This window comes from Schistocerca americana, unplaced genomic scaffold, assembly GCF_021461395.2.
Source record: "Schistocerca americana isolate TAMUIC-IGC-003095 unplaced genomic scaffold, iqSchAmer2.1 HiC_scaffold_315, whole genome shotgun sequence".
NCBI classification, from domain to species: domain Eukaryota; kingdom Metazoa; phylum Arthropoda; class Insecta; order Orthoptera; family Acrididae; genus Schistocerca; species Schistocerca americana.
The window spans coordinates 120,289-147,628 of record NW_025726033.1 but is presented as its reverse complement, the minus strand read 5'-3'; the positions used below and the strand labels follow the sequence as shown (position 1 = coordinate 147,628).

Here is a 27,340-nt window from a genome sequence, read left to right as displayed (position 1 = left end):
AATATCTGATCACTGCAGAATATTAACTCATTTCAGTCTGTGTTTTAATTAATTTTAGGTGGGCCGATCCCGGCGGTACTGCAATGCCGGGCCAACCCGCGACAGAGGTGGAGCAAGCCCCTAGCACTCCGTCATGAGCCAAAAATGAGTTTAATATTCTGGTCCTGCGATGCAGGACGTATCAGATATTAAGCTGATAAGAACAGATACTACACTTTGATCTTAGCCAAAAGGCCGAGAAGCGATAAGGAAAAACCGCAGTGGAAGGGCCTAAATGCTTGCAGCGTGTGCGCTCCACTTGTGGGAGTGACAAACGGTGGTACGGGCCGATATGGCAACAGGCGACCGTCGAAAACATCGCAAAAGCAAGAACAGGAAGGATCGACAATTCACGAGAGCACTCGTCAACAGCCCAGTACTACCCTCCATGTCCAAGAGTAAACTGCGACTCCCATCTGTACGCCGCTAGCTGCCAGGGCAGTGGAGAAGCCGTGAGTCCGCCCCACAGCAGCTCCAGGGCGGCGCGAGCTACATCGGCGCGAGGCTGGCGCGAGCTACACCTAGCCGAGTGCTTGCATCGTCCACCGCCTACTGCATACGTGTGTGTGTGCACACGCATTCTGCGTGCGTGCGGCGACGACGACGACGTTCGCGAGGAGCTAAGGATATAACTCCAAAAAATTTAATTAAAATTATCTGTGGCCGGACCATATGTGACGCCAACGAGGCATCCGAAGGCACCCTTCTGTGCCCACATAAATAACCAGCCTAGTGTAATGCGGCTGCAAGAGCGGTCCAGCTAACCGCAAAAAAAAAAAAAAAAAATAAATAAATAAATTACGTAAGATAATGTTAAATTAATTACAAGAAATCGTGGTGTGTAAGCAGCTAACTACTGGGCAAATCGACAACTACAACAAGTTTTGCTACCAGCGGAATATCTGATCACTGCAGAATATTAACTCATTTCAGTCTGTGTTTTAATTAATTTTAGGTGGGCCGATCCCGGCGGTACTGCAATGCCGGGCCAACCCGCGACAGAGGTGGAGCAAGCCCCTAGCACTCCGTCATGAGCCAAAAATGAGTTTAATATTCTGGTCCTGCGATGCAGGACGTATCAGATATTAAGCTGATAAGAACAGATACTACACTTTGATCTTAGCCAAAAGGCCGAGAAGCGATAAGGAAAAACCGCAGTGGAAGGGCCTAAATGCTTGCAGCGTGTGCGCTCCACTTGTGGGAGTGACAAACGGTGGTACGGGCCGATATGGCAACAGGCGACCGTCGAAAACATCGCAAAAGCAAGAACAGGAAGGATCGACAATTCACGAGAGCACTCGTCAACAGCCCAGTACTACCCTCCATGTCCAAGAGTAAACTGCGACTCCCATCTGTACGCCGCTAGCTGCCAGGGCAGTGGAGAAGCCGTGAGTCCGCCCCACAGCAGCTCCAGGGCGGCGCGAGCTACATCGGCGCGAGGCTGGCGCGAGCTACACCTAGCCGAGTGCTTGCATCGTCCACCGCCTACTGCATACGTGTGTGTGTGCACACGCATTCTGCGTGCGTGCGGCGACGACGACGACGTTCGCGAGGAGCTAAGGATATAACTCCAAAAAATTTAATTAAAATTATCTGTGGCCGGACCATATGTGACGCCAACGAGGCATCCGAAGGCACCCTTCTGTGCCCACATAAATAACCAGCCTAGTGTAATGCGGCTGCAAGAGCGGTCCAGCTAACCGCAAAAAAAAAAAAAAAAAATAAATAAATAAATTACGTAAGATAATGTTAAATTAATTACAAGAAATCGTGGTGTGTAAGCAGCTAACTACTGGGCAAATCGACAACTACAACAAGTTTTGCTACCAGCGGAATATCTGATCACTGCAGAATATTAACTCATTTCAGTCTGTGTTTTAATTAATTTTAGGTGGGCCGATCCCGGCGGTACTGCAATGCCGGGCCAACCCGCGACAGAGGTGGAGCAAGCCCCTAGCACTCCGTCATGAGCCAAAAATGAGTTTAATATTCTGGTCCTGCGATGCAGGACGTATCAGATATTAAGCTGATAAGAACAGATTTTTATTTTCCGAGATAATTCTTAGTTACAGTTTTAAGAAGTATAAATTTAAGAAAAAATATTCATGACTCTATACAATGCGAGTTTTACAAATTTGTTAAGTTTAGACAAAATAAAATTTAGAGAAACGGTTCTAACCGTACTTAAGTAATTGAACCTTATTCTAACTCGTGGGTTAAGCCCACTACTTAAATATTGGAAGGCCGCGTTAGGCGCGGATGCTTAAGTATATTACCTTAAGATTAATCCCGCGGTAGGCGCGGCCTTAGATAATTCCAGAACGGGGAAGGTTGGAGCTAGTTTAGGATCTGTTTTGTTTATTACATTCTTCTCCATGCCCTGACAGCACACTGCACATGCACGGCTGCCAGCGGCTGGTGTGCCACGCACGCAGGCGGGTCACACACAGCCGGACTTCTCCCCTCTGTCCGCCTTGCGGCAGACGTCACCGGGGTGTCGTGGCAGGAGGGCGTTGCTTCCCACGCTGGCTGGAGACTGCCGGGCAGTAGGCACACGTTTGGCGCCGCCTAGCACCGCGCCAACCGAGGTGGGGGCCATATTCGGCGGACACCACGGAGGGAGGGGCACCAGGCAGCACCGCACGCACCGCTACTGACTCGGCACTGCTGCAGTGCGGCGCGAAGATGGTGTAGCGCCGCAGGTCCCGCGTCGTGGAGGAGAATCTCGACGCCGACGTCACGAAGGCACCGACCTCGAAGTTCTCCGACGACTGCAGTCTCGAGGGTCTCGCAGCCTGGCGTCAGAGCATGCCACAGTCTAGGGGGACACATACTGGCGGTGGCCAGTAATGTGTTCCACGTAAATGTCGCGGGACCACTTGATGGTGTCAGACACCATCAGCCGCCGCATCAGTTGGCAGTAGCGGCTAGCGATGCCTAGGTGCCGAAGCACTGCATCGTTCTGGCGGTCCCACGCCCCCAGACTGCCAACAACCAGGGCGTCGACAGTGACGGAATAGCCGCGAGCGGCTAATCCGCGCGCAACGTCGGCGTACTTTATCCTCTTCAGTTGCCGAGCGTTGTCGAGCGCAATCCGCCTATTCTCGAAGGGGATTGTCACATCGACGATGGTCACAGTCTTAGCGGCCTCGTCAGTTATTACGAGGTCCGGACGCAGCCCGCTGCTGTCCCCTATGACGGCTTGGTTGATCCTGATGTCAGGAACAGCAGCGTTTCCTCTCCTTGGCCGCCCAGCGACTGCTGTCGCGAGGCGGTTGAGGACCGCGTTGTGGCGATACTGCAGGGCTGCTGAGTGCACCATGCACGCGTTGATCACGTGCGGGAGCGTCTCGTTGTTGTGGCCACAGCGTCGGCAGGCTTTGTTGTTGTGTGCCCGCCCATCAAAGCGGCGACAACCGTTCAGAGGCACGACTCCGAGCCTGGCGCGATGGATAAAGCGCCAGTCTGCGAAGCGGGTGTATTTGCCTCCCGCTATGAAGTGGTTGGACGCTGTGGACTCCCTGGTACACTCGAACACCTTCCCCTGGTCAGGTTTCCTGAGTAGGAGGTTGCGCAGGCGCTGCCTCAGACACTCGCGGAGCGTCCGCGAGAGAAGACGTTTGGCGCCCCCTCCCACCCGGACATGCTCGACGCCAGTGTTGGCGGTGCGTCCCACGCTGTCATCATCGTGTTGCGGTCCATCGCCGCCATCATCGAGGTGTCGTGTAGTCACAGGCGCCGTCCCCTCCGTGGCCGGCTGCGTCACCCCTCCGATGCCGCCGTGTTCCGCGTCGTCAGCGATGGCGGGTCGGCCGCCGACCTCCACCTGCAACTCAGAAAGCAGCTCACTCCAGCGCCAAGTGACGCCACGCGGCGCTAGGCGCCTTGTGGCGTTCCTGACGCGCGTCCACAGTGACTGGATGTCACCTCCGTCGCGTGCGAGGTCACCCTCAGTGCTGCCGCTAAGGTAGGTGGCCAAGTCGGAACGACTCGGCTCCCTCCCCAGTCGGCGGCGCGCGGCCGTAGATAGTGTGGCCCAGGCGATGTCTCGGACGGTGGCGTCGTCGCAGTGCAGCATGCGGAAGCCATGGACGATGGTGGAGATGTCCGCAGCGTCCGCGAGCGGCGTCAGGCCGCATCCTCCCTCTCCCAGCGCGAGGTACAGCTGTTCGGTGGACGCACGCTGTGGGAGGAACAGCCATGATTTGACAGCCGCTTTCACTGCCTTGTCGAGTGCAGATAGCGGCCCCTTGCGTACCGCTCCGCCCCGCATGACAAAGTCAAGCCTAGGGAGGAGAAAGACACGCACAGCGTCAATCTTCTGCCAGGGAGCCAGCAGGGAAGCGTCCAGGTGCTGCAAGTCGCGTCGAATTGCCGCGATCGCATCCGTTGGCGTCTGCGTGACTTTGTACCCGGTGGGAACGCCAAGATGGAGGTAGGCGTCACCCGCACCGAGCACGGCTGGTTCTCCCCCTTGCAGGGCGAATACCGAGCCTAGTGTCTGCCGACGGCGGATGTGAAGCGTGGCACACTTCGACGGCTTGAAGGTAAGCCCGGCCCACGTCGCCGCCTCACCCACAACATTGAGGAGCGTCTGCATCGCCTCTGAATCCCGCGCCAGAAGCACGATATCGTCCGCATACGCCAGTGCACTCACACTGACGCCGCTAAGCGGAATACCACACTCATTTCTGAGTGAGGTTGCGGCGCGAAGTACCGGCTCGAGCGCGAGATTAAAGACGATGGGCGACAGTGGACAGCCCTGCTTGACCCCTGCCTGGATCTCTATCTCCTCCGTTAGTCCGTCAGATGTACGGACGCGGGTGGAGCAACCATCGTACATGTCGGCAATTAGATGGTGCAATTGCTCTGGTAGTCCCATCCTGCTCAGTACTCCAAGGAGGTGAGCGTGAGGCACTGAACCAAAAGCATTCGCCAGATCAAGCCAAGCAAAGCATGCTTGGCCTCCCCTGCGCCTTGCATCGTCAATTGCCGTCTGCACAATGAAGTTGTGCTCGTAGCAGCCTTCAAACGTGCGGAAGCCCTTCTGTTCTGGGGAGAGCAGGTTCAACCGCTCTGCCCAGAGAGAAGTGCGGTCCGCAACGATTGCAGCAAAGAGCTTAGAGATGGTAGAGCTCAATGCTAAAGGCCGCCAGTTGGTCACGTCCGAGACGTCCCCTTTCTTGTGGATGAGGACGGTAGTGGATATTTTCCACTGCACCGGAGTCTTCCGCTCTTTCCAGCAGCGCGAGAAGATCTTAGCTAGCACGTGGCAGCCAGGATCCTCACGTCGCAAGTCCGAGTAGGTGACTCCGTCTGCCCCAGGAGCAGTATTGCTCGCCTTCTGGAGCCGCTGTTGCACCTCTGAAGGTGTGATCGGCAGCAGGACCTCCTCGCTGACATCAGGAGGCGTGGTGGCGGCAAAGTCCGGGACAGCAGCTGGTGCATCTGAAAGAGAGAAGTCAGATTTACCATAGATCTTTTTAAAGTGCTCCGTGAGCACGCTGCCATCGATTTGGCAGTACGGTGACGTCTCGCCAAGGACGCGCTGCATCGCCTTGCGCCGGTCCGCGCGGTACAGCTTCTGAATCTCAGACGCTGCATTCGCGTCGTACCGACGCTCGGCGGCCGCCGCGCGCCGTGCGCCACGTCCACCGCGCCGCCCACCGCGGCCGCGTGTAGGGGCAGGGGGAGGGGGATTGGCAGCAGCGTCGGCGCGGCCCTGGCCGCGGTGCGCTGCTGCTGGTGGCCCATCCTGTCGACCTCCGGCTGCCTGGCGTTGTGGCTTCGTCTCGGCGATCTCGGCGATGAAATCCTCGACGGCCGCGACGAATGCGTCCCACGGTTGGTTGTGGACGCTCTCCAGGGCCGCCAGCCAGCGCCGCTGCCTCTCCGTTAGCCGAGCGTCGGCCGGGGGAGGGGGGGGCGGAGCTGCCTCAGTTGCGCCCTGTTCGGAGGGTACAGGGGGGCCTGTCAGGTCTGGTGTAGGACGGGAGCCTTGCGGCGGGAGGTTGGGACTGGGCCGGGTGTTACGGCGTCGGCGTCTCCTCTTCTTGCTGCCAGTTCTCGGAGACGCAGCTGCAGTCCCACCGTTCGCGTCGCGCCGCTCCGTCGTCTGCGTCGGTGGTGGTGCCGTGCTGCCATCTGGCGTGGGCCGCTCAGTGCTGCTTTCAATCGCCGCGCTGGTGACAGGTGGCGCAGCGGTAGCAGCAGGGGCCGGTGTAGCTTGCGCCGGCCTGGCGCTCGGGTCGGGCGCACCGCGGCTGGTGTTCGCCGCGCCGCCAGCAGATGGCCCGGCGGTCGCCGGCGGCCCGCCGCCGGCGCGAGAAACACGGGGTGTAGCTCGCGCCGGCCGACCGGACGCGCTGGCTCGCCCAGGGCCGCCTTGCGCCGGCCTGGCGCTCGGGTCGGGCGCACCGCGGCTGGTGTTCGCCGCGCCGCCAACAGATGGCCCGGCGGTCGCCTGCGGCCCGCCGCCGGCGCGAGAAACACGGGGTGTAGCTCGCGCCGGCTGACCGGACGCGCTGGCTCGCCCCGGGCCGCTGCTACGCGGACTGGGTGCCCGACGATCGCTACCAGATGGCGCAGTGGTCGTAGGGGTGGCCGGTGTAGCCCGCGCCGGCCGGGCGTCTCGAGGTGTAGGTCGCGCCGGCCTGGCGCTCGGGCCCGGCGCACCGCGGCTGTTGTTCGCCGCGCCGCCAACAGATGGCCCAGCGGTCGCCCGCGCCCTGCCGCCGGCGCGAGATACACGAGGTGAAGCTCGCGCCGGCCGCCCAGGCGCGTTGGCTCGCGCCGGACCGCTGTTACGCGGACTGGGCGGTATGATGCGCCGTCGGTCCGGGGGCGGTGGTCTGCGTCCTGCAGCACGGCGTCTGTCCCTCCTTGGGGTGACTACGTGCCACTCGTTGTCTGAAACAGAGGCTGCTTGTTTAGTAGCACTCCCTGCCTGAACGGAGACGGAGTGACGGGCGTCACTCGACGTAACCGCCGGCAGGGCAGAGGAAACGCGGCGCGTGTACGTCTGCGACCGCACAAGCACCACACCATCCGGTGCATCCGCCGGGCGCGCGGCCTTTGGTGCGTCAACCGGCGGCGCGGCTGCGCCGTGAATGACAACACCAACGGTCGCGGCGAGCGAGGCAGCCTGCCTGCCACCGCCCACCCGCACCGCAGAGCCACCTGTTGGCGGCGTAGCGAATGCGGGCGGCAGTCCCAGGCCGGTACCCACGCTCCCGACAGATGGCGGGCGGGAGGCGCCTGCGGCAGCCGCACGACGTGGCCAGCGTACGCCACTGGGTGCAATGGCCGGCGCGGGCGGCGGCGAGCCGCGGCCCATGCCGGACACTGCGCCTCTGGCCGGAGCGACGCGTTCGGCGGCAGGCGTCGGCAGCGTGCTGCCTTCACCTCCCGAACTTGCGCTCGGCACTCGTGGCGACGCGGTTGACGTCGCGGAGCGTGTCGGCAGGGGGATGCCAGACCTCCTCGGCGTGCGCACACAAAGTACACACGACGCGGGGGTGGCAACCACCGCCGTCCTGGGCGTCGCAGACGCCTGCACACTCACACAGGGTGAGGGCAAGGCAGCCTGTGAGCCCACCACGCTGCTGCGGGTCAGGACCGCCGCGTATGTTAAACCTAAGTCCAGCCGGTCTGTCCTACTAGCTTCGGGGACCGGACTGGGCTGTGGCCATAGCCCCTCTCTATTATCTAAGGCTAGGCGGCCTATGGTACTAGCTTCCCGAGCCGCTTTCGCCTGTGGCTTGCGCCCAGCACTAACTAAGGACGAAGGGCCTGTCCTACTAGCTTCGGGGGCCCTCGCCTGTGACCTCCCGCCGGCTGACCTCTCTGGGTGCCCCAGAGAGCCAGACACGGCATCGTGTCCCATACTCACTCTCCCCCGACTGGCAGCGCCGGGGGTTGCGGAATCTGCATTGCAGAGCCGCTGGTGTAACCGCAGCGTCTTCAGCCGCGGGTCGCGTCGGCCGCAAAACTGACACTCGAAAACGGGAACCGTTTCCGGGTCGTGCAGCCTCCTATAGTGGCGGAGAAGGGCCGAGTGGTCCTTGTACTCGCCAAAAGTAGGTCTCCCGGCAGCCTTGGTGACGAAGCAGATCCGGCAGCGGAAGACCTCCGCCGGCAGCGTCACCACAAGCTCCATTGTTCAGGTCGCGGACCTGAAACAGGAGAATAAAAGCGACCGCTTCCCGGTGCAGAAATCAGCCCATATCAGCCCATATTAAGCTGATAAGAACAGATACTACACTTTGATCTTAGCCAAAAGGCCGAGAAGCGATAAGGAAAAACCGCAGTGGAAGGGCCTAAATGCTTGCAGCGTGTGCGCTCCACTTGTGGGAGTGACAAACGGTGGTACGGGCCGATATGGCAACAGGCGACCGTCGAAAACATCGCAAAAGCAAGAACAGGAAGGATCGACAATTCACGAGAGCACTCGTCAACAGCCCAGTACTACCCTCCATGTCCAAGAGTAAACTGCGACTCCCATCTGTACGCCGCTAGCTGCCAGGGCAGTGGAGAAGCCGTGAGTCCGCCCCACAGCAGCTCCAGGGCGGCGCGAGCTACATCGGCGCGAGGCTGGCGCGAGCTACACCTAGCCGAGTGCTTGCATCGTCCACCGCCTACTGCATACGTGTGTGTGTGCACACGCATTCTGCGTGCGTGCGGCGACGACGACGACGTTCGCGAGGAGCTAAGGATATAACTCCAAAAAATTTAATTAAAATTATCTGTGGCCGGACCATATGTGACGCCAACGAGGCATCCGAAGGCACCCTTCTGTGCCCACATAAATAACCAGCCTAGTGTAATGCGGCTGCAAGAGCGGTCCAGCTAACCGCAAAAAAAAAAAAAAAAAATAAATAAATAAATTACGTAAGATAATGTTAAATTAATTACAAGAAATCGTGGTGTGTAAGCAGCTAACTACTGGGCAAATCGACAACTACAACAAGTTTTGCTACCAGCGGAATATCTGATCACTGCAGAATATTAACTCATTTCAGTCTGTGTTTTAATTAATTTTAGGTGGGCCGATCCCGGCGGTACTGCAATGCCGGGCCAACCCGCGACAGAGGTGGAGCAAGCCCCTAGCACTCCGTCATGAGCCAAAAATGAGTTTAATATTCTGGTCCTGCGATGCAGGACGTATCAGATATTAAGCTGATAAGAACAGATACTACACTTTGATCTTAGCCAAAAGGCCGAGAAGCGATAAGGAAAAACCGCAGTGGAAGGGCCTAAATGCTTGCAGCGTGTGCGCTCCACTTGTGGGAGTGACAAACGGTGGTACGGGCCGATATGGCAACAGGCGACCGTCGAAAACATCGCAAAAGCAAGAACAGGAAGGATCGACAATTCACGAGAGCACTCGTCAACAGCCCAGTACTACCCTCCATGTCCAAGAGTAAACTGCGACTCCCATCTGTACGCCGCTAGCTGCCAGGGCAGTGGAGAAGCCGTGAGTCCGCCCCACAGCAGCTCCAGGGCGGCGCGAGCTACATCGGCGCGAGGCTGGCGCGAGCTACACCTAGCCGAGTGCTTGCATCGTCCACCGCCTACTGCATACGTGTGTGTGTGCACACGCATTCTGCGTGCGTGCGGCGACGACGACGACGACGTTCGCGAGGAGCTAAGGATATAACTCCAAAAAATTTAATTAAAATTATCTGTGGCCGGACCATATGTGACGCCAACGAGGCATCCGAAGGCACCCTTCTGTGCCCACATAAATAACCAGCCTAGTGTAATGCGGCTGCAAGAGCGGTCCAGCTAACCGCAAAAAAAAAAAAAAAAAATAAATAAATAAATTACGTAAGATAATGTTAAATTAATTACAAGAAATCGTGGTGTGTAAGCAGCTAACTACTGGGCAAATCGACAACTACAACAAGTTTTGCTACCAGCGGAATATCTGATCACTGCAGAATATTAACTCATTTCAGTCTGTGTTTTAATTAATTTTAGGTGGGCCGATCCCGGCGGTACTGCAATGCCGGGCCAACCCGCGACAGAGGTGGAGCAAGCCCCTAGCACTCCGTCATGAGCCAAAAATGAGTTTAATATTCTGGTCCTGCGATGCAGGACGTATCAGATATTAAGCTGATAAGAACAGATACTACACTTTGATCTTAGCCAAAAGGCCGAGAAGCGATAAGGAAAAACCGCAGTGGAAGGGCCTAAATGCTTGCAGCGTGTGCGCTCCACTTGTGGGAGTGACAAACGGTGGTACGGGCCGATATGGCAACAGGCGACCGTCGAAAACATCGCAAAAGCAAGAACAGGAAGGATCGACAATTCACGAGAGCACTCGTCAACAGCCCAGTACTACCCTCCATGTCCAAGAGTAAACTGCGACTCCCATCTGTACGCCGCTAGCTGCCAGGGCAGTGGAGAAGCCGTGAGTCCGCCCCACAGCAGCTCCAGGGCGGCGCGAGCTACATCGGCGCGAGGCTGGCGCGAGCTACACCTAGCCGAGTGCTTGCATCGTCCACCGCCTACTGCATACGTGTGTGTGTGCACACGCATTCTGCGTGCGTGCGGCGACGACGACGACGTTCGCGAGGAGCTAAGGATATAACTCCAAAAAATTTAATTAAAATTATCTGTGGCCGGACCATATGTGACGCCAACGAGGCATCCGAAGGCACCCTTCTGTGCCCACATAAATAACCAGCCTAGTGTAATGCGGCTGCAAGAGCGGTCCAGCTAACCGCAAAAAAAAAAAAAAAAAATAAATAAATAAATTACGTAAGATAATGTTAAATTAATTACAAGAAATCGTGGTGTGTAAGCAGCTAACTACTGGGCAAATCGACAACTACAACAAGTTTTGCTACCAGCGGAATATCTGATCACTGCAGAATATTAACTCATTTCAGTCTGTGTTTTAATTAATTTTAGGTGGGCCGATCCCGGCGGTACTGCAATGCCGGGCCAACCCGCGACAGAGGTGGAGCAAGCCCCTAGCACTCCGTCATGAGCCAAAAATGAGTTTAATATTCTGGTCCTGCGATGCAGGACGTATCAGATATTAAGCTGATAAGAACAGATACTACACTTTGATCTTAGCCAAAAGGCCGAGAAGCGATAAGGAAAAACCGCAGTGGAAGGGCCTAAATGCTTGCAGCGTGTGCGCTCCACTTGTGGGAGTGACAAACGGTGGTACGGGCCGATATGGCAACAGGCGACCGTCGAAAACATCGCAAAAGCAAGAACAGGAAGGATCGACAATTCACGAGAGCACTCGTCAACAGCCCAGTACTACCCTCCATGTCCAAGAGTAAACTGCGACTCCCATCTGTACGCCGCTAGCTGCCAGGGCAGTGGAGAAGCCGTGAGTCCGCCCCACAGCAGCTCCAGGGCGGCGCGAGCTACATCGGCGCGAGGCTGGCGCGAGCTACACCTAGCCGAGTGCTTGCATCGTCCACCGCCTACTGCATACGTGTGTGTGTGCACACGCATTCTGCGTGCGTGCGGCGACGACGACGACGTTCGCGAGGAGCTAAGGATATAACTCCAAAAAATTTAATTAAAATTATCTGTGGCCGGACCATATGTGACGCCAACGAGGCATCCGAAGGCACCCTTCTGTGCCCACATAAATAACCAGCCTAGTGTAATGCGGCTGCAAGAGCGGTCCAGCTAACCGCAAAAAAAAAAAAAAAAAATAAATAAATAAATTACGTAAGATAATGTTAAATTAATTACAAGAAATCGTGGTGTGTAAGCAGCTAACTACTGGGCAAATCGACAACTACAACAAGTTTTGCTACCAGCGGAATATCTGATCACTGCAGAATATTAACTCATTTCAGTCTGTGTTTTAATTAATTTTAGGTGGGCCGATCCCGGCGGTACTGCAATGCCGGGCCAACCCGCGACAGAGGTGGAGCAAGCCCCTAGCACTCCGTCATGAGCCAAAAATGAGTTTAATATTCTGGTCCTGCGATGCAGGACGTATCAGATATTAAGCTGATAAGAACAGATACTACACTTTGATCTTAGCCAAAAGGCCGAGAAGCGATAAGGAAAAACCGCAGTGGAAGGGCCTAAATGCTTGCAGCGTGTGCGCTCCACTTGTGGGAGTGACAAACGGTGGTACGGGCCGATATGGCAACAGGCGACCGTCGAAAACATCGCAAAAGCAAGAACAGGAAGGATCGACAATTCACGAGAGCACTCGTCAACAGCCCAGTACTACCCTCCATGTCCAAGAGTAAACTGCGACTCCCATCTGTACGCCGCTAGCTGCCAGGGCAGTGGAGAAGCCGTGAGTCCGCCCCACAGCAGCTCCAGGGCGGCGCGAGCTACATCGGCGCGAGGCTGGCGCGAGCTACACCTAGCCGAGTGCTTGCATCGTCCACCGCCTACTGCATACGTGTGTGTGTGCACACGCATTCTGCGTGCGTGCGGCGACGACGACGACGTTCGCGAGGAGCTAAGGATATAACTCCAAAAAATTTAATTAAAATTATCTGTGGCCGGACCATATGTGACGCCAACGAGGCATCCGAAGGCACCCTTCTGTGCCCACATAAATAACCAGCCTAGTGTAATGCGGCTGCAAGAGCGGTCCAGCTAACCGCAAAAAAAAAAAAAAAAAATAAATAAATAAATTACGTAAGATAATGTTAAATTAATTACAAGAAATCGTGGTGTGTAAGCAGCTAACTACTGGGCAAATCGACAACTACAACAAGTTTTGCTACCAGCGGAATATCTGATCACTGCAGAATATTAACTCATTTCAGTCTGTGTTTTAATTAATTTTAGGTGGGCCGATCCCGGCGGTACTGCAATGCCGGGCCAACCCGCGACAGAGGTGGAGCAAGCCCCTAGCACTCCGTCATGAGCCAAAAATGAGTTTAATATTCTGGTCCTGCGATGCAGGACGTATCAGATATTAAGCTGATAAGAACAGATACTACACTTTGATCTTAGCCAAAAGGCCGAGAAGCGATAAGGAAAAACCGCAGTGGAAGGGCCTAAATGCTTGCAGCGTGTGCGCTCCACTTGTGGGAGTGACAAACGGTGGTACGGGCCGATATGGCAACAGGCGACCGTCGAAAACATCGCAAAAGCAAGAACAGGAAGGATCGACAATTCACGAGAGCACTCGTCAACAGCCCAGTACTACCCTCCATGTCCAAGAGTAAACTGCGACTCCCATCTGTACGCCGCTAGCTGCCAGGGCAGTGGAGAAGCCGTGAGTCCGCCCCACAGCAGCTCCAGGGCGGCGCGAGCTACATCGGCGCGAGGCTGGCGCGAGCTACACCTAGCCGAGTGCTTGCATCGTCCACCGCCTACTGCATACGTGTGTGTGTGCACACGCATTCTGCGTGCGTGCGGCGACGACGACGACGACGTTCGCGAGGAGCTAAGGATATAACTCCAAAAAATTTAATTAAAATTATCTGTGGCCGGACCATATGTGACGCCAACGAGGCATCCGAAGGCACCCTTCTGTGCCCACATAAATAACCAGCCTAGTGTAATGCGGCTGCAAGAGCGGTCCAGCTAACCGCAAAAAAAAAAAAAAAAAATAAATAAATAAATTACGTAAGATAATGTTAAATTAATTACAAGAAATCGTGGTGTGTAAGCAGCTAACTACTGGGCAAATCGACAACTACAACAAGTTTTGCTACCAGCGGAATATCTGATCACTGCAGAATATTAACTCATTTCAGTCTGTGTTTTAATTAATTTTAGGTGGGCCGATCCCGGCGGTACTGCAATGCCGGGCCAACCCGCGACAGAGGTGGAGCAAGCCCCTAGCACTCCGTCATGAGCCAAAAATGAGTTTAATATTCTGGTCCTGCGATGCAGGACGTATCAGATATTAAGCTGATAAGAACAGATACTACACTTTGATCTTAGCCAAAAGGCCGAGAAGCGATAAGGAAAAACCGCAGTGGAAGGGCCTAAATGCTTGCAGCGTGTGCGCTCCACTTGTGGGAGTGACAAACGGTGGTACGGGCCGATATGGCAACAGGCGACCGTCGAAAACATCGCAAAAGCAAGAACAGGAAGGATCGACAATTCACGAGAGCACTCGTCAACAGCCCAGTACTACCCTCCATGTCCAAGAGTAAACTGCGACTCCCATCTGTACGCCGCTAGCTGCCAGGGCAGTGGAGAAGCCGTGAGTCCGCCCCACAGCAGCTCCAGGGCGGCGCGAGCTACATCGGCGCGAGGCTGGCGCGAGCTACACCTAGCCGAGTGCTTGCATCGTCCACCGCCTACTGCATACGTGTGTGTGTGCACACGCATTCTGCGTGCGTGCGGCGACGACGACGACGTTCGCGAGGAGCTAAGGATATAACTCCAAAAAATTTAATTAAAATTATCTGTGGCCGGACCATATGTGACGCCAACGAGGCATCCGAAGGCACCCTTCTGTGCCCACATAAATAACCAGCCTAGTGTAATGCGGCTGCAAGAGCGGTCCAGCTAACCGCAAAAAAAAAAAAAAAAAATAAATAAATAAATTACGTAAGATAATGTTAAATTAATTACAAGAAATCGTGGTGTGTAAGCAGCTAACTACTGGGCAAATCGACAACTACAACAAGTTTTGCTACCAGCGGAATATCTGATCACTGCAGAATATTAACTCATTTCAGTCTGTGTTTTAATTAATTTTAGGTGGGCCGATCCCGGCGGTACTGCAATGCCGGGCCAACCCGCGACAGAGGTGGAGCAAGCCCCTAGCACTCCGTCATGAGCCAAAAATGAGTTTAATATTCTGGTCCTGCGATGCAGGACGTATCAGATATTAAGCTGATAAGAACAGATACTACACTTTGATCTTAGCCAAAAGGCCGAGAAGCGATAAGGAAAAACCGCAGTGGAAGGGCCTAAATGCTTGCAGCGTGTGCGCTCCACTTGTGGGAGTGACAAACGGTGGTACGGGCCGATATGGCAACAGGCGACCGTCGAAAACATCGCAAAAGCAAGAACAGGAAGGATCGACAATTCACGAGAGCACTCGTCAACAGCCCAGTACTACCCTCCATGTCCAAGAGTAAACTGCGACTCCCATCTGTACGCCGCTAGCTGCCAGGGCAGTGGAGAAGCCGTGAGTCCGCCCCACAGCAGCTCCAGGGCGGCGCGAGCTACATCGGCGCGAGGCTGGCGCGAGCTACACCTAGCCGAGTGCTTGCATCGTCCACCGCCTACTGCATACGTGTGTGTGTGCACACGCATTCTGCGTGCGTGCGGCGACGACGACGACGTTCGCGAGGAGCTAAGGATATAACTCCAAAAAATTTAATTAAAATTATCTGTGGCCGGACCATATGTGACGCCAACGAGGCATCCGAAGGCACCCTTCTGTGCCCACATAAATAACCAGCCTAGTGTAATGCGGCTGCAAGAGCGGTCCAGCTAACCGCAAAAAAAAAAAAAAAAAATAAATAAATAAATTACGTAAGATAATGTTAAATTAATTACAAGAAATCGTGGTGTGTAAGCAGCTAACTACTGGGCAAATCGACAACTACAACAAGTTTTGCTACCAGCGGAATATCTGATCACTGCAGAATATTAACTCATTTCAGTCTGTGTTTTAATTAATTTTAGGTGGGCCGATCCCGGCGGTACTGCAATGCCGGGCCAACCCGCGACAGAGGTGGAGCAAGCCCCTAGCACTCCGTCATGAGCCAAAAATGAGTTTAATATTCTGGTCCTGCGATGCAGGACGTATCAGATATTAAGCTGATAAGAACAGATACTACACTTTGATCTTAGCCAAAAGGCCGAGAAGCGATAAGGAAAAACCGCAGTGGAAGGGCCTAAATGCTTGCAGCGTGTGCGCTCCACTTGTGGGAGTGACAAACGGTGGTACGGGCCGATATGGCAACAGGCGACCGTCGAAAACATCGCAAAAGCAAGAACAGGAAGGATCGACAATTCACGAGAGCACTCGTCAACAGCCCAGTACTACCCTCCATGTCCAAGAGTAAACTGCGACTCCCATCTGTACGCCGCTAGCTGCCAGGGCAGTGGAGAAGCCGTGAGTCCGCCCCACAGCAGCTCCAGGGCGGCGCGAGCTACATCGGCGCGAGGCTGGCGCGAGCTACACCTAGCCGAGTGCTTGCATCGTCCACCGCCTACTGCATACGTGTGTGTGTGCACACGCATTCTGCGTGCGTGCGGCGACGACGACGACGTTCGCGAGGAGCTAAGGATATAACTCCAAAAAATTTAATTAAAATTATCTGTGGCCGGACCATATGTGACGCCAACGAGGCATCCGAAGGCACCCTTCTGTGCCCACATAAATAACCAGCCTAGTGTAATGCGGCTGCAAGAGCGGTCCAGCTAACCGCAAAAAAAAAAAAAAAAATAAATAAATAAATTACGTAAGATAATGTTAAATTAATTACAAGAAATCGTGGTGTGTAAGCAGCTAACTACTGGGCAAATCGACAACTACAACAAGTTTTGCTACCAGCGGAATATCTGATCACTGCAGAATATTAACTCATTTCAGTCTGTGTTTTAATTAATTTTAGGTGGGCCGATCCCGGCGGTACTGCAATGCCGGGCCAACCCGCGACAGAGGTGGAGCAAGCCCCTAGCACTCCGTCATGAGCCAAAAATGAGTTTAATATTCTGGTCCTGCGATGCAGGACGTATCAGATATTAAGCTGATAAGAACAGATTTTTATTTTCCGAGATAATTCTTAGTTACAGTTTTAAGAAGTATAAATTTAAGAAAAAATATTCATGACTCTATACAATGCGAGTTTTACAAATTTGTTAAGTTTAGATAAAATAAAATTTAGAAAGACGGTTCTAACCGCACTTAAGTAATTGAACCTTATTCTAACTCGTGGGTTAAGCCCACTACTTAAATATTGGAAGGCCGCGTTAGGCGCGGATGCTTAAGTATATTACCTTAAGATTAATCCCGCGGTAGGCGCGGCCTTAGATAATTTCAGAACGGGGAAAGTTGGAGCTAGTTTAGGATCTATTTTGTTTATTACATTCTTCTCCATGCCCTGACAGCACACTGCACATGCACGGCTGCCAGCGGCTGGTGTGCCACGCACGCAGGCGGGTCACACACAGCCGGACTTCTCCCCTCTGTCCGCCTTGCGGCAGACGTCACCGGGGTGTCGTGGCAGGAGGGCGTTGCTTCCCACGCTGGCTGGAGACTGCCGGGCAGTAGGCACACGTTTGGCGCCGCCTAGCACCGCGCCAACCGAGGTGGGGGCCATATTCGGCGGACACCACGGAGGGAGGGGCACCAGGCAGCACCGCACGCACCGCTACTGACTCGGCACTGCTGCAGTGCGGCGCGAAGATGGTGTAGCGCCGCAGGTCCCGCGTCGTGGAGGAGAATCTCGACGCCGACGTCACGAAGGCACCGACCTCGAAGTTCTCCGACGACTGCAGTCTCGAGGGTCTCGCAGCCTGACGTCAGAGCATGCCACAGTCTAGGGGGACACATACTGGCGGTGGCCAGTAATGTGTTCCACGTAAATGTCGCGGGACCACTTGATGGTGTCAGACACCATCAGCCGCCGCATCAGTTGGCAGTAGCGGCTAGCGATGCCTAGGTGCCGAAGCACTGCATCGTTCTGGCGGTCCCACGCCCCCAGACTGCCAACAACCAGGGCGTCGACAGTGACGGAATAGCCGCGAGCGGCTAATCCGCGCGCAACGTCGGCGTACTTTATCCTCTTCAGTTGCCGAGCGTTGTCGAGCGCAATCCGCCTATTCTCGAAGGGGATTGTCACATCGACGATGGTCACAGTCTTAGCGGCCTCGTCAGTTATTACGAGGTCCGGACGCAGCCCACTGCTGTCCCCTATGACGGCTTGGTTGATCCTGATGTCAGGAACAGCAGTGTTTCCTCTTCTTGGCCGCCCAGCGACTGCTGTCGCGAGGCGGTTGAGGACCGCGTTGTGGCGATACTGCAGGGCTGCTGAGTGCACCATGCACGCGTTAATCACGTGCGGGAGCGTCTCGTTGTTGTGGCCACAGCGTCGGCAGGCTTTGTTGTTGTTTGCCCGCCCATCAAAGCGGCGACAACCGTTCAGAGGCACGACTCCGAGCCTGGCGCGATGGATAAAGCGCCAGTCTGCGAAGCGGGTGTATTTGCCTCCCGCTATGAAGTGGTTGGACGCTGTGGACTCCCTGGTACACTCGAACACCTTCCCCTGGTCAGGTTTCCTGAGTAGGAGGTTGCGCAGGCGCTGCCTCAGACACTCGCGGAGCGTCCGCGAGAGAAGACGTTTGGCGCCCCCTCCCACCTGGACATGCTCGACGCCAGTGTTGACGGTGCGTCCCACGCTGTCATCATCGTGTTGCGGTCCATCGCCGCCATCATCGAGGTGTCGTGTAGTCCCAGGCGCCGCCCCCTCCGTGGCCGGCTGCGTCACCCCTCCGATGCCGCCGTGTTCCGCGTCGTCAGCGATGGCGGGTTGGCCGCCGACCTCCACCTGCAACTCAGAAAGCAGCTCACTCCAGCGCCAGGTGACGCCACGCGGCGCTAGGCGCCTTGTGGCGTTCCTGACGCGCGTCCACAGTGACTGGATGTCACCTCCGTCGCGTGCGAGGTCACCCTCAGTGCTGCCGCTAAGGTAGGTGGCCAAGTCGGAACGACTCGGCTCCCTCCCCAGTCGGCGGCGCGCGGCCGTAGTTAGTGTGGCCCAGGCGATGTCGCGGACGGTGGCGTCGTCGCAGTGCAGCATGCGGAAGCCGTGGACGATCGTCGAGATGTCCGCAGCGTCCGCGAGCGGCGTCAGGCCGCATCCTCCCTCTCCCAGCGCGAGGTACAGCTGTTCGGTGGACGCACGCTGTGGGAGGAACAGCCATGATTTGACAGCCGCTTTCACTGCCTTGTCGAGTGCAGACAGCGGCCCCTTGCGTACCGCTCCGCCCCGCATGACAAAGTCAAGCCTAGGGAGGAGAAAGACACGCACAGCGTCAATCTTCTGCCAGGGAGCCAGCAGGGAAGCGTCCAGGTGCTGCAAGTCGCGTCGAATTGCCGCGATCGCATCCGTTGGCGTCTGCGTGACTTTGTACCCGGTGGGAACGCCAAGATGGAGGTAGGCGTCACCCGCACCGAGCACGGCTGGTTCTCCCCCTTGCAGGGCGAATACCGAGCCTAGTGTCTGCCGACGGCGGATGTGAAGCGTGGCACACTTCGACGGCTTGAAGGTAAGCCCGGCCCACGTTGCCGCCTCGCCCACAACATTGAGGAGCGTCTGCATCGCCTCTGAATCCCGCGCCAGAAGCACGATATCGTCCGCATACGCCAGTGCACTCACACTGACGCCGCTAAGCGGAATACCACACTCATTTCTGAGTGAGGTTGCGGCGCGAAGTATCGGCTCGAGCGCGAGATTAAAGACGATGGGCGACAGTGGACAGCCCTGCTTGACCCCTGCCTGGATCTCTATCTCCTCCGTTAGTCCGTCAGATGTACGGACGCGGGTGGAGCAACCATCGTACATGTCGGCAATTAGATGGTGCAATTGCTCTGGTAGTCCCATCCTGCTCAGTACTCCAAGGAGGTGAGCGTGAGGCACTGAACCGAAAGCATTCGCCAGATCAAGCCAAGCAAAGCATGCTTGGCCTCCCCTGCGCCTTGCATCGTCAATTGCCGTCTGCACAATGAAGTTGTGCTCGTAGCAGCCTTCAAACGTGCGGAAGCCCTTCTGTTCTGGGGAGAGCAGGTTCAACCGCTCTGCCCAGAGAGAAGTGCGGTCCGCAACGATTGCAGCAAAGAGCTTAGAGATGGTAGAGCTCAATGCTAAAGGCCGCCAGTTTGTCACGTCCGAGACGTCCCCTTTCTTGTGGATGAGGACGGTAGTGGATATTTTCCACTGCACCGGAGTCTTCCGCTCTTTCCAGCAGCGCGAGAAGATCTTAGCTAGCACGTGGCAGCCAGGATCCTCACGTCGCAAGTCCGAGTAGGTGACTCCGTCTGCCCCAGGAGCAGTATTGCTCGCCTTCTGGAGCCGCTGTTGCACCTCTGAAGGTGTGATCGGCAGCAGGACCTCCTCGCTGACATCAGGAGGCGTGGTGGCGGCAAAGTCCGGGACAGCAGCTGGTGCATCTGAAAGAGAGAAGTCAGATTTACCATAGATCTTTTTAAAGTGCTCCGTGAGCACGCTGCCATCGATTTGGCAGTACGGTGACGTCTCGCCAAGGACGCGCTGCATCGCCTTGCGCCGGTCCGCGCGGTACAGCTTCTGAATCTCAGATGCTGCATTCGCGTCGTACCGACGCTCGGCGGCCGCCGCGCGCCGTGCGCCACGTCCACCGCGCCGCCCACCGCGGCCGCGTGTAGGGGCAGGGGGAGGGGGATTGGCAGCAGCGTCGGCGCGGCCCTGGCCGCGGTGCGCTGCTGCTGGTGGCCCATCCTGTCGACCTCCGGCTGCCTGGCGTTGTGGCTTCGTCTCGGCGATCTCGGAGATGAAGTCCTCGACGGCCGCGACGAATGCGTCCCACGGTTGGTTGTGGACGCTCTCCAGGGCCGCCAGCCAGCGCCGCTGCCTCTCCGTTAGCCGAGCGTCGGCCGGGGGAGGGGGGGGCGGAGCTGCCTCAGTTGCGCCCTGTTCGGAGGGTACAGGAGGGTTGGTCGGGTTCGGTGTAGGACGGGAGTTTTGCGGCGGAAGGTTAGGACTGGGCCGGTTGTTACGGCGTCGGCGTCTCCTCCTCTTGCTGCCAGTTCTCGGAGATGCAGCTGCAGTCCCTCCGTTCACGTCGCGCCGCTCCGTCGTCTGCGTCGGTGGTGGTGCCGTGCTGCCATCTGGCGTGGGCCGCTCAGTGCTGCTTTCGGTCGCCGCGCTGGTGACAGGTGGCGCAGCGGTAGCAGCAGGGGCCGGTGTAGCTTGCGCCGGCCTGGCGCTCGGGTCGGGCGCACCGCGGCTGGTGTTCGCCGCGCCGCCAACAGATGGCCCGGCGGTCGCCAGCGGCCCGCCGCCGGCGCGAGAAACACGGGGTGTAGCTCGCGCCGGCTGACCGGACGCGCCGGCTCGCCCCGGGCCGCTGTTACGCGGACTGGGTGCCCGACGATCGCTACCAGATGGCGCAGTGGTCGTAGGGGTGGCCGGTGTAGCCCGCGCCGGCCGGGCGTCTCGAGGTGTAGCTCGCGCCGGCCTGGCGCTCGGGCCCAGCGCACCGCGGCTGTTGTTCGCCGCGCCGCCAACAGATGGCCCAGCGGGCGCCCGCGCCCTGCCGCCGGCGCGAGATACACGAGGTGTAGCTCGCGCCGGCCGCCCAGGCGCGTTGGCTCGCGCCGGGCCGCTGTTACGCGGACTGGGCGGTATGATGCGCCGTCGGTCCGGGGGCGGTGGTCTGCGTCCTGCAGCACGGCGTCTGTCCCTCCGTGGGGTGACTACGTGCCACTCGTTGTCTGAAACAGAGGCTGCTTGTTTAGTAGCACTCCCTGCCTGAGCGGGGACGGAGTGACGGGCATCACTCGACGTAACCGCCGGCAGGGCAGAGGCAACGCGGCGCGTGTACGTCTGCGACCGCACAAGCACCACACCATCCGGTGCATCCGCCGGGCGCGCGGCCTTTGGTGCGTCAACCGGCGGCGCGGCTGCGCCGTGAATGACAACACCAACGGTCGCGGCGAGCGAGGCAGCCTGCCTGCCACTGCCCACCCGCACCGCAGAGCCACCTGTTGGCGGCGTAGCGAATGCGGGCGGCAGTCCCAGGCCGGTACCCACGCTCCCGACAGATGGCGGGCGGGAGGCGCCTGCGGCAGCCGCACGACGTGGCCAGCGTACGCCACTGGGTGCAATGGCCGGCGCGGGCGGCGGCGAGCCGCGGCCCATGCCGGACACTGCGCCTCTGGCCGGAGCGACGCGTTCGGCGGCAGGCGTCGGCAGCGTGCTGCCTTCACCTCCCGAACTTGCGCTCGGCACTCGTGGCGACGCGGTTGACGTCGCGGAGCGTGTCGGCAGGGGGATGCCAGACCTCCTCGGCGTGCGCACACAAAGTACACACGACGCGGGGGTGGCAACCACCGCCGTCCTGGGCGTCGCAGACGTCTGCACACTCACACAGGGTGAGGGCAAGGCAGCCTGTGAGCCCACCACGCTGCTGCGGGTCAGGACCGCCGCGTATGTTAAACCTAAGTCCAGCCGGTCTGTCCTACTAGCTTCGGGGACCGGACTGGGCTGTGGCCATAGCCCCTCTCTATTATCTAAGGCTAGGCGGCCTATGGTACTAGCTTCCCGAGCCGCTTTCGCCTGTGGCTTTCGCCCAGCACTAACTAAGGACGAAGGGCCTGTCCTACTAGCTTCGGGGGCCCTCGCCTGTGACCTCCCGCCGGCTGACCTCTCTGGGTGCCCCAGAGAGCCAGACACGGCATCGTGTCCCATACTCACTCTCCCCCGACTGGCAGCGCCGGGGGTTGCGGAATCTGCATTGCAGAGCCGCTGGTGTAACCGCAGCGTCTTCAGCCGCGGGTCGCGTCGGCCGCAAAACTGACACTCGAAAACGGGAACCGTTTCCGGGTCGTGCAGCCTCCTATAGTGGCGGAGAAGGGCCGAGTGGTCCTTGTACTCGCCAAAAGTAGGTCTCCCGGCAGCCTTGGTGACGAAGCAGATCCGGCAGCGGAAGACCTCCGCCGGCAGCGTCACCACAAGCTCCATTGTTCAGGTCGCGGACCTGAAACAGGAGAATAAAAGCGACCGCTTCCCGGTGCAGAAATCAGCCCATATCAGCCCATATTAAGCTGATAAGAACAGATACTACACTTTGATCTTAGCCAAAAGGCCGAGAAGCGATAAGGAAAAACCGCAGTGGAAGGGCCTAAATGCTTGCAGCGTGTGCGCTCCACTTGTGGGAGTGACAAACGGTGGTACGGGCCGATATGGCAACAGGCGACCGTCGAAAACATCGCAAAAGCAAGAACAGGAAGGATCGACAATTCACGAGAGCACTCGTCAACAGCCCAGTACTACCCTCCATGTCCAAGAGTAAACTGCGACTCCCATCTGTACGCCGCTAGCTGCCAGGGCAGTGGAGAAGCCGTGAGTCCGCCCCACAGCAGCTCCAGGGCGGCGCGAGCTACATCGGCGCGAGGCTGGCGCGAGCTACACCTAGCCGAGTGCTTGCATCGTCCACCGCCTACTGCATACGTGTGTGTGTGCACACGCATTCTGCGTGCGTGCGGCGACGACGACGACGTTCGCGAGGAGCTAAGGATATAACTCCAAAAAATTTAATTAAAATTATCTGTGGCCGGACCATATGTGACGCCAACGAGGCATCCGAAGGCACCCTTCTGTGCCCACATAAATAACCAGCCTAGTGTAATGCGGCTGCAAGAGCGGTCCAGCTAACCGCAAAAAAAAAAAAAAAAAATAAATAAATAAATTACGTAAGATAATGTTAAATTAATTACAAGAAATCGTGGTGTGTAAGCAGCTAACTACTGGGCAAATCGACAACTACAACAAGTTTTGCTACCAGCGGAATATCTGATCACTGCAGAATATTAACTCATTTCAGTCTGTGTTTTAATTAATTTTAGGTGGGCCGATCCCGGCGGTACTGCAATGCCGGGCCAACCCGCGACAGAGGTGGAGCAAGCCCCTAGCACTCCGTCATGAGCCAAAAATGAGTTTAATATTCTGGTCCTGCGATGCAGGACGTATCAGATATTAAGCTGATAAGAACAGATACTACACTTTGATCTTAGCCAAAAGGCCGAGAAGCGATAAGGAAAAACCGCAGTGGAAGGGCCTAAATGCTTGCAGCGTGTGCGCTCCACTTGTGGGAGTGACAAACGGTGGTACGGGCCGATATGGCAACAGGCGACCGTCGAAAACATCGCAAAAGCAAGAACAGGAAGGATCGACAATTCACGAGAGCACTCGTCAACAGCCCAGTACTACCCTCCATGTCCAAGAGTAAACTGCGACTCCCATCTGTACGCCGCTAGCTGCCAGGGCAGTGGAGAAGCCGTGAGTCCGCCCCACAGCAGCTCCAGGGCGGCGCGAGCTACATCGGCGCGAGGCTGGCGCGAGCTACACCTAGCCGAGTGCTTGCATCGTCCACCGCCTACTGCATACGTGTGTGTGTGCACACGCATTCTGCGTGCGTGCGGCGACGACGACGACGTTCGCGAGGAGCTAAGGATATAACTCCAAAAAATTTAATTAAAATTATCTGTGGCCGGACCATATGTGACGCCAACGAGGCATCCGAAGGCACCCTTCTGTGCCCACATAAATAACCAGCCTAGTGTAATGCGGCTGCAAGAGCGGTCCAGCTAACCGCAAAAAAAAAAAAAAAAAATAAATAAATAAATTACGTAAGATAATGTTAAATTAATTACAAGAAATCGTGGTGTGTAAGCAGCTAACTACTGGGCAAATCGACAACTACAACAAGTTTTGCTACCAGCGGAATATCTGATCACTGCAGAATATTAACTCATTTCAGTCTGTGTTTTAATTAATTTTAGGTGGGCCGATCCCGGCGGTACTGCAATGCCGGGCCAACCCGCGACAGAGGTGGAGCAAGCCCCTAGCACTCCGTCATGAGCCAAAAATGAGTTTAATATTCTGGTCCTGCGATGCAGGACGTATCAGATATTAAGCTGATAAGAACAGATTTTTATTTTCCGAGATAATTCTTAGTTACAGTTTTAAGAAGTATAAATTTAAGAAAAAATATTCATGACTCTATACAATGCGAGTTTTACAAATTTGTTAAGTTTAGATAAAATAAAATTTAGAAAAACGGTTCTAACCGCACTTAAGTAATTGAACCTTATTCTAACTCGTGGGTTAAGCCCACTACTTAAATATTGGAAGGCCGCGTTAGGCGCGGATGCTTAAGTATATTACCTTAAGATTAATCCCGCGGTAGGCGCGGCCTTAGATAATTTCAGAACGGGGAAGGTTGGAGCTAGTTTAGGATCTATTTTGTTTATTACATTCTTCTCCATGCCCTGACAGCACACTGCACATGCACGGCTGCCAGCGGCTGGTGTGCCACGCACGCAGGCGGGTCACACACAGCCGGACTTCTCCCCTCTGTCCGCCTTGCGGCAGACGTCACCGGGGTGTCGTGGCAGGAGGGCGTTGCTTCCCACGCTGGCTGGAGACTGCCGGGCAGTAGGCACACGTTTGGCGCCGCCTAGCACCGCGCCAACCGAGGTGGGGGCCATATTCGGCGGACACCACGGAGGGAGGGGCACCAGGCAGCACCGCACGCCCCGCTACTGACTCGGCACTGCTGCAGTGCGGCGCGAAGATGGTGTAGCGCCGCAGGTCCCGCGTCGTGGAGGAGAATCTCGACGCCGACGTCACGAAGGCACCGACCTCGAAGTTCTCCGACGACTGCAGTCTCGAGGGTCTCGCAGCCCGACGTCAGAGCATGCCACAGTCTAGGGGGACACATACTGGCGGTGGCCAGTAATGTGTTCCACGTAAATGTCGCGGGACCACTTGATGGTGTCAGACACCATCAGCCGCCGCATCAGTTGGCAGTAGCGGCTAGCGATGCCTAGGTGCCGAAGCACTGCATCGTTCTGGCGGTCCCACGCCCCCAGACTGCCAACAACCAGGGCGTCGACAGTGACGGAATAGCCGCGAGCGGCTAATCCGCGCGCAACGTCGGCGTACTTTATCCTCTTCAGTTGCCGAGCGTTGTCGAGCGCAATCCGCCTATTCTCGAAGGGGATTGTCACATCGACGATGGTCACAGTCTTAGCGGCCTCGTCAGTTATTACGAGGTCCGGGCGCAGCCCACTGCTGTCCCCTATGACGGCTTGGTTGATCCTGATGTCAGGAACAGCAGCGTTTCCTCTCCTTGGCCGCCCAGCGACTGCTGTCGCGAGGCGGTTGAGGACCGCGTTGTGACGATACTGCAGGGCTGCTGAGTGCACCATGCACGCGTTGATCACGTGCGGGAGCGTCTCGTTGTTGTGGCCACAGCGTCGGCAGGCTTTGTTGTTGTTTGCCCGCCCATCAAAGCGGCGACAACCGTTCAGAGGCACGACTCCGAGCCTGGCGCGATGGATAAAGCGCCAGTCTGCGAAGCGGGTGTATTTGCCTCCCGCTATGAAGTGGTTGGACGCTGTGGACTCCCTGGTACACTCGAACACCTTCCCCTGGTCAGGTTTCCTGAGTAGGAGGTTGCGCAGGCGCTGCCTCAGACACTCGCGGAGCGTCCGCGAGAGAAGACGTTTGGCGCCCCCTCCCACCCGGACATGCTCGACGCCAGTGGTGGCGGTGCGTCCCACGCTGTCATCATCGTGCTGCGGTCCATCGCCGCCATCATCGAGGTGTCGTGTAGTCCCAGGCGCCGCCCCCTCCGTGGCCGGCTGCGTCACCCCTCCGATGCCGCCGTGTTCCGCGTCGTCAGCGATGGCGGGTTGGCCGCCGACCTCCACCTGCAACTCAGAAAGCAGCTCACTCCAGCGCCAGGTGACGCCACGCGGCGCTAGGCGCCTTGTGGCGTTCCTGACGCGCGTCCACAGTGACTGGATGTCACCTCCGTCGCGTGCGAGGTCACCCTCAGTGCTGCCGCTAAGGTAGGTGGCCAAGTCGGAACGACTCGGCTCCCTCCCCAGTCGGCGGCGCGCGGCCGTAGTTAGTGTGGCCCAGGCGATGTCGCGGACGGTGGCGTCGTCGCAGTGCAGCATGCGGAAGCCGTGGACGATGGTGGAGATGTCCGCAGCGTCCGCGAGCGGCGTCAGGCCGCATCCTCCCTCTCCCAGCGCGAGGTACAGCTGTTCGGTGGACGCACGCTGTGGGAGGAACAGCCATGATTTGACAGCCGCTTTCACTGCCTTGTCGAGTGCAGATAGCGGCCCCTTGCGTACCGCTCCGCCCCGCATGACAAAGTCAAGCCTAGGGAGGAGAAAGACACGCACAGCGTCAATCTTCTGCCAGGGAGCCAGCAGGGAAGCGTCCAGGTGCTGCAAGTCGCGTCGAATTGCCGCGATCGCATCCGTTGGCGTCTGCGTGACTTTGTACCCGGTGGGAACGCCAAGATGGAGGTAGGCGTCACCCGCACCGAGCACGGCTGGTTCTCCCCCTTGCAGGGCGAATACCGAGCCTAGTGTCTGTCGACGGCGGATGTGAAGCGTGGCACACTTCGACGGCTTGAAGGTAAGCCCGGCCCACGTTGCCGCCTCGCCCACAACATTGAGGAGCGTCTGCATCGCCTCTGAATCCCGCGCCAGAAGCACGATATCGTCCGCATACGCCAGTGCACTCACACTGACGCCGCTAAGCGGAATACCACACTCATTTCTGAGTGAGGTTGCGGCGCGAAGTACCGGCTCGAGCGC

The 27,340-nt window shown here is 57.0% G+C and overlaps 14 non-coding genes and 2 pseudogenes across 14 annotated transcripts; all 16 read right to left on the bottom strand.

Annotated features, from left to right (window-relative positions):
• Nucleotides 1-53: 53 nt before the first annotated feature.
• LOC124579937 lies at nucleotides 54-246 on the bottom strand. Its single transcript, XR_006973065.1, has one exon. It is a non-coding gene; the product is annotated as a U2 spliceosomal RNA (small nuclear RNA).
• Nucleotides 247-989: 743 nt separating this feature from the next.
• Nucleotides 990-1,182, bottom strand: LOC124579936. Its single transcript, XR_006973064.1, has one exon. It is a non-coding gene; the product is annotated as a U2 spliceosomal RNA (small nuclear RNA).
• Nucleotides 1,183-1,925: 743 nt separating this feature from the next.
• On the bottom strand, nucleotides 1,926-2,124 carry LOC124579896. The gene has a single exon (XR_006973038.1). It is a non-coding gene; the product is annotated as a U2 spliceosomal RNA (small nuclear RNA).
• A 6,097-nt stretch (nucleotides 2,125-8,221) lies between these two features.
• Nucleotides 8,222-8,333, bottom strand: LOC124579906 (annotated as a pseudogene).
• Nucleotides 8,334-9,076: 743 nt separating this feature from the next.
• On the bottom strand, nucleotides 9,077-9,269 carry LOC124579934. The gene has a single exon (XR_006973063.1). It is a non-coding gene; the product is annotated as a U2 spliceosomal RNA (small nuclear RNA).
• Nucleotides 9,270-10,015: 746 nt separating this feature from the next.
• On the bottom strand, nucleotides 10,016-10,208 carry LOC124579933. The gene has a single exon (XR_006973062.1). It is a non-coding gene; the product is annotated as a U2 spliceosomal RNA (small nuclear RNA).
• A 743-nt stretch (nucleotides 10,209-10,951) lies between these two features.
• LOC124579932 lies at nucleotides 10,952-11,144 on the bottom strand. Its single transcript, XR_006973061.1, has one exon. It is a non-coding gene; the product is annotated as a U2 spliceosomal RNA (small nuclear RNA).
• Nucleotides 11,145-11,887: 743 nt separating this feature from the next.
• LOC124579931 lies at nucleotides 11,888-12,080 on the bottom strand. The gene has a single exon (XR_006973060.1). It is a non-coding gene; the product is annotated as a U2 spliceosomal RNA (small nuclear RNA).
• Nucleotides 12,081-12,823: 743 nt separating this feature from the next.
• On the bottom strand, nucleotides 12,824-13,016 carry LOC124579930. The gene has a single exon (XR_006973059.1). It is a non-coding gene; the product is annotated as a U2 spliceosomal RNA (small nuclear RNA).
• A 746-nt stretch (nucleotides 13,017-13,762) lies between these two features.
• Nucleotides 13,763-13,955, bottom strand: LOC124579929. The gene has a single exon (XR_006973058.1). It is a non-coding gene; the product is annotated as a U2 spliceosomal RNA (small nuclear RNA).
• Nucleotides 13,956-14,698: 743 nt separating this feature from the next.
• On the bottom strand, nucleotides 14,699-14,891 carry LOC124579927. The gene has a single exon (XR_006973056.1). It is a non-coding gene; the product is annotated as a U2 spliceosomal RNA (small nuclear RNA).
• Nucleotides 14,892-15,634: 743 nt separating this feature from the next.
• On the bottom strand, nucleotides 15,635-15,827 carry LOC124579926. Its single transcript, XR_006973055.1, has one exon. It is a non-coding gene; the product is annotated as a U2 spliceosomal RNA (small nuclear RNA).
• A 742-nt stretch (nucleotides 15,828-16,569) lies between these two features.
• On the bottom strand, nucleotides 16,570-16,768 carry LOC124579895. Its single transcript, XR_006973037.1, has one exon. It is a non-coding gene; the product is annotated as a U2 spliceosomal RNA (small nuclear RNA).
• Nucleotides 16,769-22,706: 5,938 nt separating this feature from the next.
• LOC124579905 lies at nucleotides 22,707-22,818 on the bottom strand (annotated as a pseudogene).
• Nucleotides 22,819-23,561: 743 nt separating this feature from the next.
• Nucleotides 23,562-23,754, bottom strand: LOC124579925. Its single transcript, XR_006973054.1, has one exon. It is a non-coding gene; the product is annotated as a U2 spliceosomal RNA (small nuclear RNA).
• A 743-nt stretch (nucleotides 23,755-24,497) lies between these two features.
• Nucleotides 24,498-24,696, bottom strand: LOC124579894. The gene has a single exon (XR_006973036.1). It is a non-coding gene; the product is annotated as a U2 spliceosomal RNA (small nuclear RNA).
• Nucleotides 24,697-27,340: the final 2,644 nt, after the last annotated feature.